The 19,610-nt window shown below is 34.8% G+C and overlaps 1 long non-coding RNA gene across 1 annotated transcript; it reads left to right on the top strand.

Annotated features, from left to right (window-relative positions):
- Positions 1 to 2,070: 2,070 nt before the first annotated feature.
- On the top strand, positions 2,071 to 2,870 carry LOC114379101. Its single transcript, XR_003659408.1, has 3 exons — positions 2,071 to 2,274; positions 2,372 to 2,562; positions 2,661 to 2,870. It is a non-coding gene; the product is annotated as an uncharacterized LOC114379101 (long non-coding RNA).
- Positions 2,871 to 19,610: the final 16,740 nt, after the last annotated feature.

The raw sequence follows: 19,610 nt of genomic DNA, 5'->3' as shown, positions 1-19,610 counted from the left end.
CATCAGAAGTTAAGTATGTGAGAGATGCCGTTAACACATTCATTGCATGGCCATTGCCTTTGGTAAAACTAGTATCAAATGAGGTAGTATACTTTAAGTTCAGCCAATTATTATCTTTTCAACTGTATATTCCAATCTTTTGAACGTTCCTATAATCAATACTTTTGTTGCATGATATAGCATTCAGGCATCACTCCAGACAAAGTTGCCAATGCTGCCGAATTAAGCAATGATGTTCCTAAGCAGGACCTCTTGCGTGAGTTGATTAAGACCCTTGTTGACATTTACGACAAGCCTGTTGAGTTTGTGTGGGATCTTACTGAATTTGGGATTCCAAATGTAAATTCATCGTTGTTCTTAACATATACTGATGTCAGCGAAATAACATCAAGTGACAAATGGTTGAACATAGCCATACTTCAATTGTGGACCATGTAAGTAAAATCCATTCGTGACTATGAAATCCATATTGCTATGACATTTACGTGATCTTCAGTTATTTTATGACATGTGCAAATTAGGTATATGAATGAGTGGAGTAATGGCTTGGGTTATCGATCGGTGTATGGATTCCTTGAGCCTCAATCTATACACAATGCAAAGGACAGACGTGGGCAATGTGAAGAATATATCGAAAAATGGGTTAAGGAATCGCAATGACAAGTGTACATAGGAGCTTATTTGAATAAGTAAAATTCATTTTGGCAATGCTGTAACTCTTTTTGTCCTACTAATAAATAAATGGTGTGCAAATTGCAGCGCCCATTGGCAAATGGTTGTGTTGTGCCCTAAAGACAATGTCGTGGTCTGGTTTTGTTCAGTGCGTAGAAAGCCTGATGTTCATATCAAAATTGCAATTAACAAGTTAAGTATTATATTTTTAGTCGTTTAACCTATATTAAAGTTGGACGTTGCGATTGTGCACATTATATTAACATCATATTAATCTTCCAATGTAGTGCATACAAGAAATTAAACACGACTGCTGATGGCAAAGTTCCTAAAACTACACCCCAGTGGCTTGAACTAAAGGTTAGTCGAACTACATACAATGTTTGCAACTTGAAATGTTATTAATCATGTTCAGCCCTATATTCAATAGTTAATTTGTTCTTCGTTTAGACTCACGTTCAACGTGGAGGCTATGAGTGTGGGTATTATGTGATGCATTGGATGTGGAACATAATTGGCACAGAGTTGAAGAGTGATTGGACTGTGGTAAATAATGTACTCCGAAAACATTGACGGCAAATCGCCATATGTAGGCTCATTTAGACTCATTTTCATTAATTGTTTGTATTTGACAATGTGTAGTGGTTCGGTGATGGCTCGGCACTAGACTCGGAGGTGATCACGACATTACGTAAAAAATGGGCAGCTTACTTTTTGAAACTTAGAACCATCCAATGTAGAAAGCTGTAATTACATAACATGTGGACATGAACTTTGTTTTACTGCTGTAATTGTTTTGGTTGGGTTGAACAGCTGTGCTCCTTTAATGGTTATTATCTTTCAATTAAAATATGAATGTCTTAATTTCATAATGTTATTATTTTTCTTTGTTTCTTGGGTTAGTTTTTTCAACTAATGTACAATTTATTATAGATGCATGCCTTGAAGATTTTATATATATTACTAATCTTTATAAGTTCTTGATAGATTTATGAGACCTATTGTGTATATTAATCTTTATAAGACCGAGAAAGGTATGCTTTGTACAATGTAAGTATTCAAATTTTATACTGGGAGCTTCAGCTGCCTCACAAAGTTCTGACAAATGTGGGACTAATTCATCCCAACATCTTAGGGGTGAGCAACATGGTTAAAAATTTAGATCAGCAACATAAAAGTTCAAACCTGAGACTAATGAAAGCTCAAACACATTATAATCTTCCCGTTGATATTTTACTTGGATATCCTCACTCGTAGGCCTCTTAGGTGGGACTTCTCCTCAGGTACTACACACACCTCTATTCTTAAATTGTTACTTCTCCCTTATTTGAAGCATTTATCTGAAGTGAATCCGCTTGGAATTTGGTGGGTGCAGGATACACTGGTTACGTGATGACATTTGAGGTTGGTGCAGTGCTTGAGGATGCAAATTGGCAGGCTCCAGTGAATTGTTTTGATGAGAATGACAAGGAAAAGAATATCCCCATTTTGGGATCTGCTGTTCGTGGTGGTTCTCTTGGGAGTTATGACGTAGGCTCTGCCACTTGGGCAGACCTTAGGAAAGCACCCCTCCAAAGTGCAATGGAAGTCACTTACATTTGTGTAATAAGTGTTTGTTCTTGTTCTTTTTTGTATTAAATTTCCCAGTGACATGTTGTTCTTTCCATTTATAAATTACATGCTTTCTTCTACTCTGCAGGTCCACTTTGTTTTAAAAGAACTTGTGCGGAAGTCAATTTCAGAAACTGAGGTCAGCAATGTTTCAGCAATGTCCCAACAATGTTTTCAGAAACGGAAGTCAATTTTAGTGCACCGTTATTTGAGACTAAATATGGTGGATTATCTACTATCTATATTGAAAATCGTCACATGGCTTATTAATTAGAAAGGGTAATGCTCTTACTAGCTGGATCCTTGAGGGTCTGTTTCTATCATGTTGAGCTAACCGAGGCTACACTTAATTTTGAGCTACCTTTCATTATCTGCAGTGTCAGTCACAATTCCCTCGGGTGATTAATTGGAAAACTAACATATAAGGGAAGGCATGTGTTTAACCTGTACTATGTAGTTTGTTGATGATTGTAATTTGTAATAAGTGTTGCCTATTTTGAGTCTTAACATAATTTTTCAAATGTCACTCCTGTAGCTTCAGCATTGGAATCTGGAAGCTTTCATTCTCTTGTTGATGAAAAGTTGATTTTGAAGGTATATAGCACAATGCCCTTTGTCACTTTTAATTGATTTAAGCTCTTTCACCGCAAAGATGCCCCTTCAGTTATAGTACACCATCTGGACATGATAACCTGAGCTTAGTTGTTTTGGTCTTTTATTTGGAGCTGAATAGTAAAGACATGTGACAAACTCACTATAGTTGTTTGCATTTTGAGAGAGATAAATATAAATGCATTTGAAAATTCTGCTGTGTTTTGACATTTAGAGTTTCCGGCATTGTATGATTCAGCTCAATTCACATGAACATTTCCTGTGCAAAATGTAATTTGATCTCAATTTGGTAGCCTTCTGAGGTTTCTATTTTCACTTTGAAAGGTTAGATTAAGGCATGTCTGCAGTAGTTGCACTGGAATAAAGGGTCTTTTATTTGGAGCTGAATAGTAAAGACATGTCACAAACTCACTATAGTTGTTTGCATTTTGAGAGAGATAAATATAAATGCATTTGAAAATTCTGCAGTAGTAGTTGCCCATCAGGAGATATGTGCTTCAAAAGGATTTGTCTTCTCGCAGATTATATGTTACATGTACCGAAGTAGTTTACAAGGTATATATGAATTGTTCTGCATGATCGTGATGTTGCGATATGAGTTTTAATACACGAAATGATCTTTTATTCCCTTTCTCTCTTGGTCAAGGTATCAAGACCTTCATTTATACCATTTTGGGGACTGTAACAATTCAGAGGCGTGTACCTCTTTCTCTGGTCATTGATATTATCATTGAACAAGGTACTGATGCAGGCATACCATAATGTTTTCTTGCCCTCTATTTTATTGTGTTTTGCTTAAACTAATTTCAGTTATCTAATAAGTTTTTGTTTTTTGAGACTTATATATATATGCAAAGAGTTATGAATCTAAAATGCAGGAATGATGGCCTCTGGGAAGACAACTGTGGGACGGATATTGTCAGAGGCGCTTTCTTATTCTTCGTTTTATGATAGGTTAGTGTGGTAATTGCCCCACCTGTCTTCTTTTCAAATTGAGGAATAGAGTTATGAGTGAAAGTGAAGCATGCAACATTTGAAAAACCAATAAATAGGCTAGCACAATAGAGAAAGAATTTCAACTGATGATTATATTCGATTGATATCATTCTTTTAAAAGTTTAGGAACAAAAAAATATTCAATGCTGAGTTCAAGTACTAAAATTAAGAATCATACATAATTTTACAAAATAGCATAAATATATTTCCACTTTTTTTTTTATCTAGCCTTATTATTTATATTGAACGCAATAACTAAAAAAGTATGTTTAATTTTTTATTTCTTAAAGTAATCATGAGTTTGGGTCCAAAGTACTCCGTGCTCATATATGTAGGCACTAATAAAAAGGTTCTATAAGAACAAGCTAGCATTCAAAGTGAGCAAATAAATATATTTAATTTTTAAATTTAAATAAATCAAAGTAAATTAAGATTACAATACACTTTCTAAATGAAATTGAAAATAAGTATACGCTTACTTTAAAACAAACGTATTTTTTAAATGCTCGAAAAGTAAATTTTATTATCTATATTAATCCTACATAACTCGACCAAAATTATTTCATGTTAAAAATAGTCGTGATCATTGAAAAAGCATAAATTTTTTAAAAGCATCATAAATGATTGATCACACTTTGCCAGCTGTACATTTTCATGTTTAAATAAGTATTTTTAAAAGCACCCCTGCTCTTCACATTTTCTTTGTTAATGTTTGAATTAACTAGACTCTTTTAATTAAGCTAGCTAGCACCAAATATAGTATATATAGAGATTTGTGCAACTGTTTGTTTGGTTGGTTCTGTCAACTTGCATTACATGCAAACTTGATGACTTTCAACAAAAATGAATTCTACTAGTATAGGCAACTATTCTATGAGGCAAATGATCATAGGAAGCACTAATTAAGATGCCTTTATTATAAATGTCATTCCAAAGGCATGATGTTTGATTTTATCTGAAACAGAATGGATCATCAAGGGCATAGCCAGAACCCATCTATGGTAGTGGAGCTCAATTAGCATATGGTTCTGACATCAGCTTCAGCAACAGCTCCAACAATTTTGGTCAAACCAGTACCAAGAAATTGAAAAGGTTACTGATTTCAAGAACCACAGTCTTCCCCTGGCAACTAATATATTATGTTTATTATATTATGTTTATTGTTAATAAATTTAACAATTACCTTGTTAAATGTAATTATATGTATTGTCAATTGTTAATATGATTAAGTTACAATATTTTAACAACTGTTAAATGGCTATTTGTATTCATATTCATTATTTATGTTATTGTTGCTTAAGATTAATATAAATTTAAATTAAGTAAAATGATAATATATACTACACAAATTTATATACTTTCAGCTTAATTATTAGTACATTTTACTTTTTTTATTATTAGATTATATCATGTTTAATTATTATGTTTATTAATATATACTAGACAAATCTAGGTTAATTACATTTCAAATACTGGTTGATATATATTTTACTTTATATAATATCATGCATTATCTTGCTTATTTATATAATATTAATTTAATTAAAACCAAAAATTTTAGAACAAAAATTATATTTACTTATCATAATAATTAGTTGACAATAATAATTTAAAAAATTCGAGTTCATATTATTTACATTTATACAAATAACGTTTATAATTTAAAAATTTAAAATAGAAAAAAAACATAATCTACGTCGTTGCTTACGACAACAACGACGTAGCTTTCATGCAGTCCACGACGTTCCTACCGCAGACACGACGTGAAGGCCATGGATTCAACGACGTTCCTCTTCAAGCACCGATGTAACTTGGCATGGATTCAACGACATTCCTCTTCAAGCACTAATGTAACTTGGTTCCTTTCGACGTCGTTGCTTTCGGCAGCAACGACGTAGTTGGCCAACCATTCAACGGCGGTCGTTGCCGGTGCAACGATGTGGCAGCCCTTACACACAACGTCGGTGCCGCCATACCTGACCTTAAAAGCTTACCTTTCAACGTCGTTCGTCGTGCTGGCAACGTCTTCGAAGGCGAACCTGCAACTACGGGCCTCCAGTCATCCCCGTCGCAAGAATCGTGTGCTTCTAAAACGGTGGACGGAGACTGTCGTAGACTGGCCGGAGGCCTACGACGACGTCTCATTCAAAGTCGGCCCTGCACCGTCGTTGAACTCCGATAAGCACCGACGTTGAACGCGTTTTTTGTAGCAGTGATATAAATATATATACCATGAGCTTTATAGATTGTAGTTATTAATTTAATTGTAGTTTTATATATTAATGGCTAAATATCATGATCTATATTCTAAATTAATAGTTTCAAAATCGTTGCATAATTAGGTCATGTTTATATCCACCGGATGAGCAAAACAATGTTGTATTTCTAATTTATACTATAGTTTTTTTTACTGTGGAAAATATTGTTTTGTCACTTTTGTGTGAAGTCAACAATACAATAGTCTGATAATCAATATGTCACGTAGAAATTGACCATGATTGAATGATCTCAGATTATATAATAAGTTTTTCAAAGGAGATCAAAATAATTTACGTGCTTCAAATTTAGTAATTGGTACATGCTTGTGTGATTTTTCTTTATAGGAAATAATAAATTGTTAAATAAAAGATGATTAATTATTATTGAAGGTTAGCCAATTATGATTAAGGATAAATAGAGTTAAAATGAATAGAAAGTTAATAAAATCGGCTATTAATATAATTGATACAGTATCTCTCCTAATACTGTTGATAATATTTTTCTCATTAAAAAAAAAAACTTATTCATGACTACTATATAGAATGGAGTTAGTGTAAGTTATAGATTCCATACATTTATATTCAATGAATCTATTACATATTATAAGGATATTAGAATCTATGATTCGTTCATACAGTTTAAAAGTAAGTAGAATTTACCTTGATCCATGAAAGCATAAGTTCTTCAATCTTCATTGTCCCAATTTATCTCTTTTCTTTCTCTTATTTTCCTCTCACGTTCTTAATTAGAGGAAAAACCCTTGTGACAGAGATAGAACCATTTGCCTTTTATAAACCAACTTCCATCAAGTTACATATCAGAAGTTTAATAACTTCCCATAAACTTAACAAACTTCCATCAAGTTAGTTATCGGAAGTTTATTAACTTCTCATATTTGCCAATAGGTCCCTTTATTTTATTAAATCAAGTTTAGGCCCTTAATTCACATGAGTCACATTATTCTAACATTCTCCCACTTGACTCTTGTGATGTCATAACACTTCATGATTTAACAATTACATAAATCATAATGTGCATTAAAAGACTTTAGATAAATTGGCTCCATCATTAATCATAATTAAAGATAAAAACAATAAGAGTCATGGCGGTTACATGTCATTTAATCAACATATTCCCTTCCATGTACTACTATATTATTCTTCTCTTTAATATGACTGTAAAATGAGAAGTTCATAATGGGTTCAAACAAAAGTCATTCTTTCAAAAACATAATATGTTTTCCACATCATAATTTGCATGCATATGCACATAAAGTGGAAAACACAAATTTCAAAAACTTACACAATAATGAGCTCAAAGTGTCAAATAGACATTATTAGTAATAATAACATTCAACATTCACTAGCAGACATAATGCCCATATTCACTACATGGCCAGTAAATACTTTGGGCGGTAACCCTTTTGTTAAAGGGTCAGGAATCATTAGATTAGTGCTAATATGTTCTATTGACACTCTATGTTTCTGAACTTCTTCTTTAACGGCAAAGTATTTCAATTCCATATGTTTAGCACCTTTAGAATACTTGTCATTTTTAGAAAAGAAGACAACTACGGTATTATCACAATAAATTTTCAGCGGCTTGGCAATACTGTCAACTACTCCAAGTCCTGAAATAAAATTCCGCAACCAATTAGCCTAAACTGTGGCCTCAAAGCATGCCACAAATTCAGCCTCCATGTCTGAATCTGTATATCCAATCACCTCAAGATGACCACATCTCCTATAAGTAAGCATGTGATCCTTTTTTTTTCTCTTGCAAGTATCTTAAGACTTCCTTTGCAGCTTTCCAATGATCCAATCCTGGATTACTTTGGTATCTACCAAGCATACCAACTGCAAAGCTAATATCTAGCCTTGTGCATGTTTAAGCATACATAAGACTCCCAACAACAAATGCATAAGGGATATTTTCCATCTGTTTCCATTCCATATCATTCTTTGGACATTGCATGAGACTAAATTTGTCTCCTTCTATATTGGAACGGGAGATGCTAAACATTTATCCATTCTGAATCTCTCTAAAACTTCATTAATATATGATTTTTGAGACAAGCCTAACAGTCCTTGTGATCTATCACGAAATATTTCTATTCCTATCACATAGTTTGCCTCACCCATATCTTTCATTTCAAAGTTCTTAGAGAGAAACCTCTTAGTCTCACTTAATAGACTAAGATCATTAGTTGCAAGCAAGATGTCATCAACATACAAAATAAGGAATATAAATTTGCTCCCACGGACCTTTAGATATATACACCGATTAATAATGTTTTTCCTTAAATCCAAAGGACGTAATAGTATCATTGAGGTTAAGATACCATTGTCGGGAAGCCTGTTTAAGTCCATATATTGATTTCTAAAGTTTTGCTGCAATATTTGTCATCTCAATGACATGTTCATGTATAGTACTAGAACCATCAAACTTCATGGTTGTTAAAGTACTCATTAATGTCCCAGCAAGAGACTTATCAGTAGTTTGGGAGCGTTCTTCCACAGATTTCATAAATTCTTTTGCACTTTCAGTTTTGGGAAGAGCAGACTTAATGTTATTTGCTATGTTCATGTGCATAAGCATAAAACAAATTCTGTTTGACTTTTCCTAGGCCTTATAATGGATTTTCTCTTCATTGCTACTAGCATTAGTAATAGCAGTAGGTTTTTCAACTTGATGAGCCAAATCAAGATCCAACACACCTAAGTGAAATTGGAATTGTTCACTCCAATCAGAGAAATTTAACCCATTGAAATCGGAACAGACATACCAAGAGAATGCAAAGATACAGGAAGGGATACTACAATTAATACATGCTTAACATTAATACTTTGAGTCATAAATTAAACTTACAATACTGATTCAAACAACAAACAAACATTCTATGTATACTAATGTTCTCCTTTGGGTGATTGTTCGCTTCCGATAAGTGCACCGGATCGCACAAGTAGTATAAAATGGTAAGAATCGAGTATCGAACTCTTGTGGAACTTGTGTTATTTGGTAAGCTATTTTAGCAAATAGGTGCCTGGTGTGTAAAGATAAGTGTGAATATGAACAGGTGTGTAAACTATCTGTGCAAAAAGGAAAATCACACGAGAGAAATGATGTGAAAAAACAAGAAGAAAACATGTTGGCCTTCCTAATAGGTGCATGATGCTAAAAAGATATTCTCTATCTAACAATGCTTATGTGTTCCTATGGTGTCTCATGAGATACTAAACCTCAATTCCTCATGATAGTTTAGCCTAATCCTAATCAAGCATCGTCCGTAGATTCCTCTTGTTGGACTAAACTCAACCAGGACCGCATTAAGACATACATACACAACTAAATTATCGCACCCAAATTTCTCGTGATTGTACAACAACTTAGCCCTGTACTATCAAGGACTTTAGAGTCAGACCAGTTTCCATTGTTGAATGACCCTAACAAAGCATGCATCTACGTGATCAAGCTAAAGGCATATTGGAGTGAAAAATAGATAGCACAGAGAACACACAAAACATCATTAAATAGATAGAAATATATTTACATCAGGTACCTACAGGGAAGATCCAACAGAGGATTTAGCTTTCCATAACCAGGAAGCCTTCTTTACAACAAGAGAAGAACAAGATGAAAGATTGCAAAAATACAAGTGGTGAGGATGTCTCCTTCACCTCTAGGATCTCACAATAACTCATAAACTCATCTCAAGCTCTCAAACCGGCTCCTGCTTCAAGCTTTAGTCTCTGTAGATCTTCACACAGCAAAATCTCTCAAAACTCTCTGGAACTTGGACCTTTCTCTCTCTAGAAACTCTAGACATGCAAAGCTCTGAATCCCAGTCCAAAAACCCTCTCTAAAATCTGATTTCAAGCTTAAATAGGTGGCCTTGTTCGTGCTCTTGCGCTTAGCGCAATTATGGACCGCTGAGCGCACATTAGTAAATTTTGGCTTAGCACGTGCCTTTCTCGCTTAGCGGGTGGACTGAAGTGGTGCACTTAGTGAGATGAAGCGGTGCGCTTAGCGAACCTGTACAACTCATCTTCCTCCAGAGTCTTCCTCGCGCTTAGCCCATGAGTGTTGCGCTTAGCAGACGCTCGCTAAGCCAGCAGATTGGCTTAGTGAGAAGGTGAAAAACAACACTTTTCAAAGCTTTCCTAATTAACCTGAAATTGAGAGAAAATGATTATTAAACACACAAAATGGAAGTACTAAGTATTTATTACTAATACATAATAGAAAATACTTATAACACTACAAAATAACCATAAATTGGAAGAGTTTGATACAATTTACACAAGTTTTATACACAAAAGTTAGTCGTATTCACCGACTAACAATGATACATTAATACACAAAGAAACATACCGATGCTAATAACTTTAACATTATTTGGTAAAGCATATGCATTAATTAGAAATACTTATTATCTTTGGATATATAAATAAAACTAATAATGCATACATACTACCAACAGTCATATCCATAAATTATAAGAACAACTAATCAACCTTTGGGTGATCCATAAATGTCTTATAATAATGAACTTCAATTAACCCATAAACCAATAATCTATAATTTAGCATCCATTCTATGGGTAATTGAAATAAAATTTTCACTAATTTGGAATTAAACAAAACATAAAGATTTGACCTCTTTGGTGATTACAAATCTATCATACATTTAATCCAAATTACTTGATCCAATTTTGAATTGAAATTGATGTAAGAGAGAGATATTGAATTTCAATTCAAGTCATTCAAAAATTGGATTCAGGGCATTCCAAAATCGAAAACAATTATAATATGCACAGGGGAAAACAAAATGGTTTGAATAATTTTCCAATTGGAATCAGATTCTTACAATGTGTGGAAGAAACATCATTCATGGAGAATCATAAATTCAATAACCTATGACTCTGATACCACATGTAAGTTATAGATTCCATACATTTATATTCAATAAATCTATTACATATTGTCAGAATATTACAATCTATGATTCTCTCATACAGTTTAAAAGTAAGTAGAACTTACCTTGATCCATGAAAGCATAAGTTCTTCAATCTTCTTTGTCTCAATTTATCTCTTTCCTCTCTGTTATTTTCCTCTCACGTTATTGATGGTAATTAGAGGGAAAACCCTTATGTTAGAGATAGAACCCTTTGACTTTTATAAACCAACTTCCATCAAGTTAGTTATAGAAAGTTTAATAACTTCCCATAAGCTTAACAAACTTCCATCAAGTTAGTTATCAGAAGTTTATTAACTTCTCATATTTGTCAATAGGTCCCTTTATTTTATTAAATCAAGTTTAGGCCCTTAATTCACATGAGTCACATTATTCTAATAGTTAGTTCACGAGCAGTTAATCATTTCCCTGAATGAGTGCATGCATGCTTACTTTATTAGCTAGAGACAATGCTCTGCTAGTAGACACTTTTCATGTTGGATCCTAAAGAATCATGGCATCAAACTTGAACATGGGTGATGATAAGTTCAAAGTTGTAGCACAAGGTGCCATAAACCCCATAATACACTTCCGGATGTTACAAATCAACCCCCAATTTTCCTCCCTACTTTTCTCTTTGTTTTTTTTTACTTTTAGTTTATTTATTTTCTCCATTCTAATATGAAATTACAACCTAAAATTGCCCCTAACAACTAGCATCCACCACAACAACCACAAGATCTTACAATCTTACAAGATGTCATAAACTACTCCAAACTTCTTTTATTAACACTTTTTCCCTCAAGCATTCCCCAATTCCAGATCTTCCCTCCTGTTTAAAAAAAATCACGATCAGATGAGGACTCCAAGGTAGGTTAAAATTGGGTACGGCTTGACCCGAAACTAGGAAATGGATGCAAATTGGCTCATTCAAGCCAAAAAGGAGGTATGAGAACTTTTATATAAATGTTATTTTTCTCTGTTCCTGGGTATATTAGCTCTTCAGTTTTTTTAACAATAAGCACAAGCACCACAATGAAATGCATCAAATTAAACACTTCCAACCACAATATGCAATCACAATATGCAAGAAAGTTCTAAAAAATTCAAACCCAAACTAAAAGAGCAATGTGCAATGTGAGAATAAATGTGAAAAGGAAAAGATATGGGTTGGAATAAAGATTACCAATGATGACCTTAGCGTGGGCACGACAACAAGTGTGTAGTGGTGTGTGCAATGGTGGTGTGGGCTCAACTGTGGTAGCACAATAATGTGGGTGAAAGGACGCGCGCTCGCGTGAGTGAGTGACAAAGGCCACAAGCATGCAGTACTGTGGCTGTGACAAAGGCTATGCGCAACGTCAACATGCGTAAGACGACGACATGGGTAGCTTTCATAATTCACCAAAAGGAATGACTGAGGGTTTGGCTAGGGTTGGGATCTTTTAATTTTGGGTAACATCAGTAATATTTAAATTTTCGACGAATATGTATTCTATTAGTAATATTTAAATTACTGATAGAACTAAATTTGTAGATACAAATCCATCGATAATTTATGCTTTCCGACGGAAAAATTGTTCATTGGTAAATTCTGTCAGTAATCCAAACATTTCTGACGGAATACAATCCATAGGTAATTCAAGTATTTCCGACGAAATATGTTCCGTGGGAAATATTCTGTCAATAATAACAATTTTTCTTGTAGTTTCCCAAGGCTGATTATTCAAAACAGTGTTGGTATCACCAAAACCAAGGAAATTCAACAAAAGAATGCACCACTTTAAAGACAAGATTGAAGATCTCATTGAATAAGGTCACTTGAAGGACTTTGTTCACAAACCCTAAACATCTCCATTCCAAGAATCAAACTTCAGAGACAATGATAAGTCATACAAAAGGGATATGGATCATGAAATTAAAGACTTGAAAGGAAGACATGTTGGTCAAGAGAAAGAAGAGATGAAAAACCTCGAGCAATTGAGGAAAAATACAAACACAATTATTGGTGGCTTCGCAGAAGAAGGACCTCCACGACATGCAAAAAACATCTCAAAATTGTTTGTTCAATCAATATGGTATCCACCTACAAAGTGCCAAAGATGTTGCCCATTCAAAGATGCTACCTATCACATTCAAAGACACGGATTTTAAGTGTTGAAATAGCCAATTGTATGGTGTAGAAAACACTTGTCGACCAAGGCAGTTTGACCAACATATTGTATTGGAAGACCGACCTTTAACCAACTAGAGATACTTGAAGATGATTTGATGCCCTATGACAAACCACTTATCAGTTTCTTTAGAGAAGGGGTTAACACCACTGGATGCATTGAACTATATATTGAGCTTGGTTATTGAGAAAAGGAACACAAAGCTATCAAAATTGGGTATATTGTTGTGCTTGCTAGTACGTCTTGCAACATACTACTACTAGGACGATGATCATTGAATGTGTTGCGGGCCACAATATTCACACCACATTTGGAATTGAAGTTCCCATTTGATAAGGGTACAATGATTACAATTCATGTTAACCAATAGGCAACCAAAGAATGCTACTTGGCTCAGTACCCAAATGATACACAAACAAACCATCAATGCTAGTTGTTAACATGGTAGTAATATCTAATTCGTTCGGTTTGGAAAATGTCGATCTCGACCCACGAGTTGATGAAGAACAAATGGTTAAGCAGAATGAAAAAGCCTACCTGTCAACTAGGAGAGAAGGAAAGACAAACTACTATCTTGGCACTCATTTGGCAATAAGTGACCATCAATGCATAGTAAAAGTGATACATTCTAATGTTAACTTATTTGCATGGTTGGCATTAGGCATGCCTAAAATAGATCCCAACTTTCTTTGTCACAAGTTGGAAATATGCAAAGATGCTAAGTAGTAGCACAAAAGAAATGAAAGATGGGGGAGGAAAGCCGTAAAGATTTCAGAAAGGAAGTCGCTAAATTACTTATGGATCAATCTATCTTGGAAGTCAAGTATACTACTTGGCTAACTACACTAACCTCAACAAACATTACTCATGTTGTTCTCTTATGTGTGTCACAACCTACCTTTCGGTGGGAGGGCGAGGCTCGGCTCGAGGGTGCATCTTCCAAGAAAAGAAAACACTCGGGAGTTGCCACCAACGTTTATTCGAGGGAAATATTAGAAAAACCAAAAAAAGGGTCTACGAATTTTAAGAATAAGGGTTCGGGAGTTGATTACATGCGGGAAGGTATTTGCACCCCACACGTCTATCACAAGGGATGATAATCTTTAATTGAGTGTGCAAAATCATGACTTTAATATTTATTTATTTTCCCTTTTCTATGTTTTTACTTTTGGGGGTCGACAAGGGTATTGCCCTTACTCCTACATATCCTCAACTGCGACGAGGAACTCAGACCTACATAGTTTTTTTAAAGCAAGAAAGTTATGTGTTGAATTGATTTTAAACTTTTGAAAGGTTCATTTTAACCAATAAAAATAAAAGAGACCATTAAGGCGTTGGACCTTGAACGGACTCAAGCGACTTTAACGGATAGGAAGCTCGATTACATGTTGATTTTATCTTGGTTTCACTTATTTACTTTTGATCTCATTAAAAGATGACTTGTGAGGTAAATGATTGGTTGAAATTTTATTTTACAATGATAAAATGAGATTACAACACAAATGATCGGTCGAAATTCGCTTTATATAAAGAAATGAGATTACTGATGGTAGAAGAATGAGATGAAGATGTGCAAAGGAACAGGGAGTATGAAACATGGGTACCATCAATGCACTGACCGTGGATAATTAAAGATTCTAAGCCATCCCCCTCTAGAGATGCTTAAAACTCTTTAACCACTCTATTTCCCCCCACTAAGGATATCCAACAAGGTCACTACACCCCCCATGTACATACACAACATACAACGTATGAAACATGGGCACCATCAATGCACTAACCATGGATAATTAAAGATTCTAAGTCATCCCCCTCCAGAGATGCTTAAAACTCTTTAACCACTCTATTTCCCCCACCAGGGATATCCAACAAGGTCATTGCACCCCCCATGTACATACACAACATAACATCATCACAGTGTATTTTCAACATCATCAACATTTCATCTCAACATCAACATCATCTCATCTCAATGCCATTAATAACAACAACAACTTCATCTCATATAAACATAATCATCAATAACAACATTAATTCATGTTAACATAGTCATCAATAACAACATCTTCTCATGTTAACATAGTCATCAATAACAACATCAACTCATGTCAATTAATGTCGTCAATAGAAATATCATCAGTAAGTCACACTTCGCATATACAGATATAGTTCATGCCTGAGATTCACACTCCCCAGGTCTTCAGACAACACAAGTCTAATAAAAATAATAATGTTATTCATTAATAATAGATATATCGCATCCCATTAGTCAAAAACATTGTTTTCTTGAAAACCAGCATGCAACAGGGATATGCATACATCCCCATAGTTAGGTTCCCTAACTCCCAACTATGGTATTAAAAACTGTAAATGATAATAAACTCCCCTCATCTATCGTGAGTTCTACGTTAGTTACTCTCTACGTCGCTCAGAGACCTCTCTCGTTCACGTTCGTCAGTCCAAAAGCAAGGTTCTATATACCAAATTGAAGGAAATTTAGTATAGATTTCAAAAACAAAGTTAATAACAACATTCAAAGTCAAATACCCCTGTCAAAACATAAAGGGCTGAGGGGTGTTTCGGATTCTACTAAAAGGAGACATCATTTTAAAATTTCGATCACACCAATGTGAACAAGGTTCAGTGAAGGTCATGAAAATAACATCAATGTTATAAACAGATAACTTTTACAATGTCTCATTTTGAAGGGTTTTTCAAAGGAAGAAGATTTTGATGATGTCAAAAAGATCAAACATTGGATAATGGTTGTCATCATCAAAAAAGGGGAAAATGTAAATCATGCTGGTTTTGATGATGTCAAAAAGAATTAGGAATATTAATTATTAGTCATTGATATGAAATTTAATTACATCATCCATAACTATAGTATAGTTATGTTCAAACATATGTCACCTAATATTATTTCATTTACATCAGAATAAGTTAAGAAGAAAGATGCATCTACTTTTGGGATCGTAAATTTAGTCCCATCCCGTAACAGCTCAATAGGCTTCTCGTAAATATCATACAGGCTCTTAATCAAGTCACGCAAAGGATCATTTGTAGCAACATTATTCGACCTTTGAACAGGTCCAGCCAATTTCTTGGGACTAATATGTGAATCATATATGGTTAATGAAAAGTTGAATTAAACTAATGTTAGTAACTAATTTATACCAATCTATGATTTTCTTAATACATGTTAAACAAAATAAATATTACCTCATCTGATACAAGTTTCATAAGCTGCGTTGGCCATGCAATGAATATGTGAAGGGTCTGCCTAACATACTTAATTTTTGACATCGGGAATGGGACTTGAGCATCACCATCAAAAAAATTTTAACACTGACCCTTACCACATCAACTGCATAAGCCACGTTGTGTACGGTAGACCCCCCTGTCATATATTTCTCCAAATGCCACCAGGTGTGTACAACAGTCACCTTGCACATACAACCCCATAGTCTGCATCACATGGGTAACATGTTCTTCCCCTGAGGCATTGACGACAATTTCAACATCACTCCCCTTTGTGCTCACTCGTGCACCTAATACCTGTGTATCCGCCTTAATGGGGGTGAGTACTACGATCCCCTTTGGGATAACTCAATTTTGATGGCCTCCTTCAACTCCTATTTCATTTTCTCCAGACTCCATTTGTTTTCTTCTTCCAACTCATTCCTTCACTCTTCCTTAAGGTTTCTGATTATCTCATTCTTCCACTCTTCCTTAAGGCTACCAATTATCTCAGCCAACTGTTGTTGGGTGATGGATGTAGACGAACTATTGGAGGCACGTGATGCCCTTCCATAGTAGTGACTGATTGTCACACCAGACCCTGTTGCACGAACACGACCTACATGCTCCGGTCGCCCAATGGAAGTATTGAGTATGTCGTTATGACCATGGGGAACAAAGCTACCATGTGTCATCTGTTCTTGTAACGAGTCTTATAATAAGAATTCCATACACATACATCAAATGAGCTCGTTCTTATTATAGGAAAAAAAATTATTGAAATATACAAAAGTTAAGCATGAACTCACAATTTTATCAAATATTTCTTGTGCCGCCTGAGATGTCATCTGCCCATATTGCTTTGTGCGGGCCTAGTTCCACTTGACATGTCTTTCAATGAGAGATGGGGGTTGTCAATCAATGGTGTATTCTCAGTCAGGATTGACTAATCTTGTCATTTCTTCCTTTTCTCATCTAATAACTTCTTTTCAAGCAAATCATAACCCCCACGAGAAAATATGTGGGGGCAGTCATTGTATTTTTGTATTTCTTGTACCTTTTTCCTGATTCCCTATCATACAACATATACAATTTGCATGTAATTAATTCAAATGAAATGATATATTTCAATCGAAAATTAAAATAAAACACATCAACATCTAACTTGCCAAGTAGGGGTCATGCGGCTTGCAGCAAATTCCTCCCATGTTTGTGGATCCAGACCATATTTTATAGAAGGGTCCTGTTTATCTTCACCCTTAGTGTAAACATACACAAATTTTGTGGCTAAGGAAGATTTGAATTGCCTCCATCTATTGCCCACCATTGACATGACCTTTTTCTTGGCATTCAGTGCTTTTGAGATATCAAATTTGGCCTACAAAAGAAATTGTTGTGTAACAGTTACTGAATGTCAACATTTTCAGGTGTTCATAACAGAAAATTAAATACACCTCCATGTTAAGTGGACTTACCAAAATGTCATCTCATACTAGGTCCTTTACAGATTCTGATACATCTTTCCAATTGCTATGTAATTGGAATCTTTTCTCTAGCTACGACCCCCAGATAGTTATGGAACTTCTCTTTATGTTGGCCTGATCCTCTCCCAGTTGCAGGATCAATGTTAATCGTTGGTCTAGGCTGATTCGCGGTTCTTAAAGTCAACCTTGTTAGCCATCTGGATTGTCTACTCTTCCTAGACGTAGCCTCTGAATGACCATATGAATGCAAAGGGGACCTTGGCGGTGTTCCCATGACCGTGTGTAAATAAAAAAAATCATTAATGTAAATTGATTTCAAATTCTAAATATGCACATTAGATAAATTTATTACAAATAACATAATATGATAAACATTACTTTGCTTACTACACAGTTACGTAGGAATGTTCTCCTATTAACCTTCATCATGATCATTACAATTTTCATGTACGTCATGCACCTTGTTTTCTTCAATTATTGAAGGCATTTTTTGTGGAAAAAGCAGTCGTCTCACAAATGTCAAGTGTCGAATCATCATTCTGGTGACTAATACTAATTGGTCTTCCTTGTAGAACTACTATCTTGAACCACATGAATGTTGGATGTAAAACACTTGTCTTGCTTGTTCTGCCATAATGAAAGGTTCATCCTTGTAAGCCACCTTATTAAGGTCTACTAAAGTAAATCTCAATGGATCTCGATGCACACTGGTATTTCCATTAACCCACTTACATTTAGAAACAGGCACTCTAAATTGACTATAATCAAGCTCCAAGATTTCTCCAATCACTCCAAAGTAAGGCATTGAGGCTTGAATTGGGTTGTTATCTGATGCATTATAAAAGTGTTCAGAATCAGCCTCAAGACTCACCCCACTATTCTGCATACTACTTTTATCATCTTGTGACTTTGAAAAGAATGAATAATTGTTTATATCATATCCCTTCCAAATAAGGACATTAAGATTTGGGCCAACAACCAATAGTCTTAATGTTTTGGAAGCACTATTATCACTGAAGATTGTTTCTTTAAACCAGTTTATGAAAGTTCTATTATACTCTTGCAACACTTTCATCATGTTCATTTTTGGGTGAATAGATGCAACATGTTCTTTGTGAGTACATATGTAGGGAATAACCTCTTATGTGTTATTCAAGATATACAGATGCGCTTGTGAGACCTCCTGCCGAGTCATTGTTACAACATTATATCCTTGTGTATCCTTACCTCTCCGTGTCCGATCATGATGAGTTTCAGGAAGCCCAATAGATTGAACTGTTTCAATGTACTGCGAACAAAACTCAATAGTTTCTTCAGCAACATACCTTTCAACAATGGAACCTTCTAGTCGGTATTGATTATTGGTATAACTCTTTAAGACCTTCATGTACCGCTCAACTGGATACATCCACCGTAAAAAAACAAGACCACACATTCAGATCTCCCTCACAAGATGAACAATTAGGTGAACCATTATGTCAAAAAATGATGGAGGAAAATACATCTTCAATTGACAAAGGACCATGGCAGCCTCATTCTCCAAATCATCCAATTATCGAGGGTCAATGACTTTGCTACATATAGCATTTAAAACAAAGCACAAATGAGT

This window comes from Glycine soja, chromosome 12 (assembly GCF_004193775.1).
Source record: "Glycine soja cultivar W05 chromosome 12, ASM419377v2, whole genome shotgun sequence".
Lineage (NCBI taxonomy): Eukaryota > Viridiplantae > Streptophyta > Magnoliopsida > Fabales > Fabaceae > Glycine > Glycine soja.
Note: the sequence above shows the minus strand (reverse complement) of the source record. Positions and strands in the feature narration are given on the sequence as shown.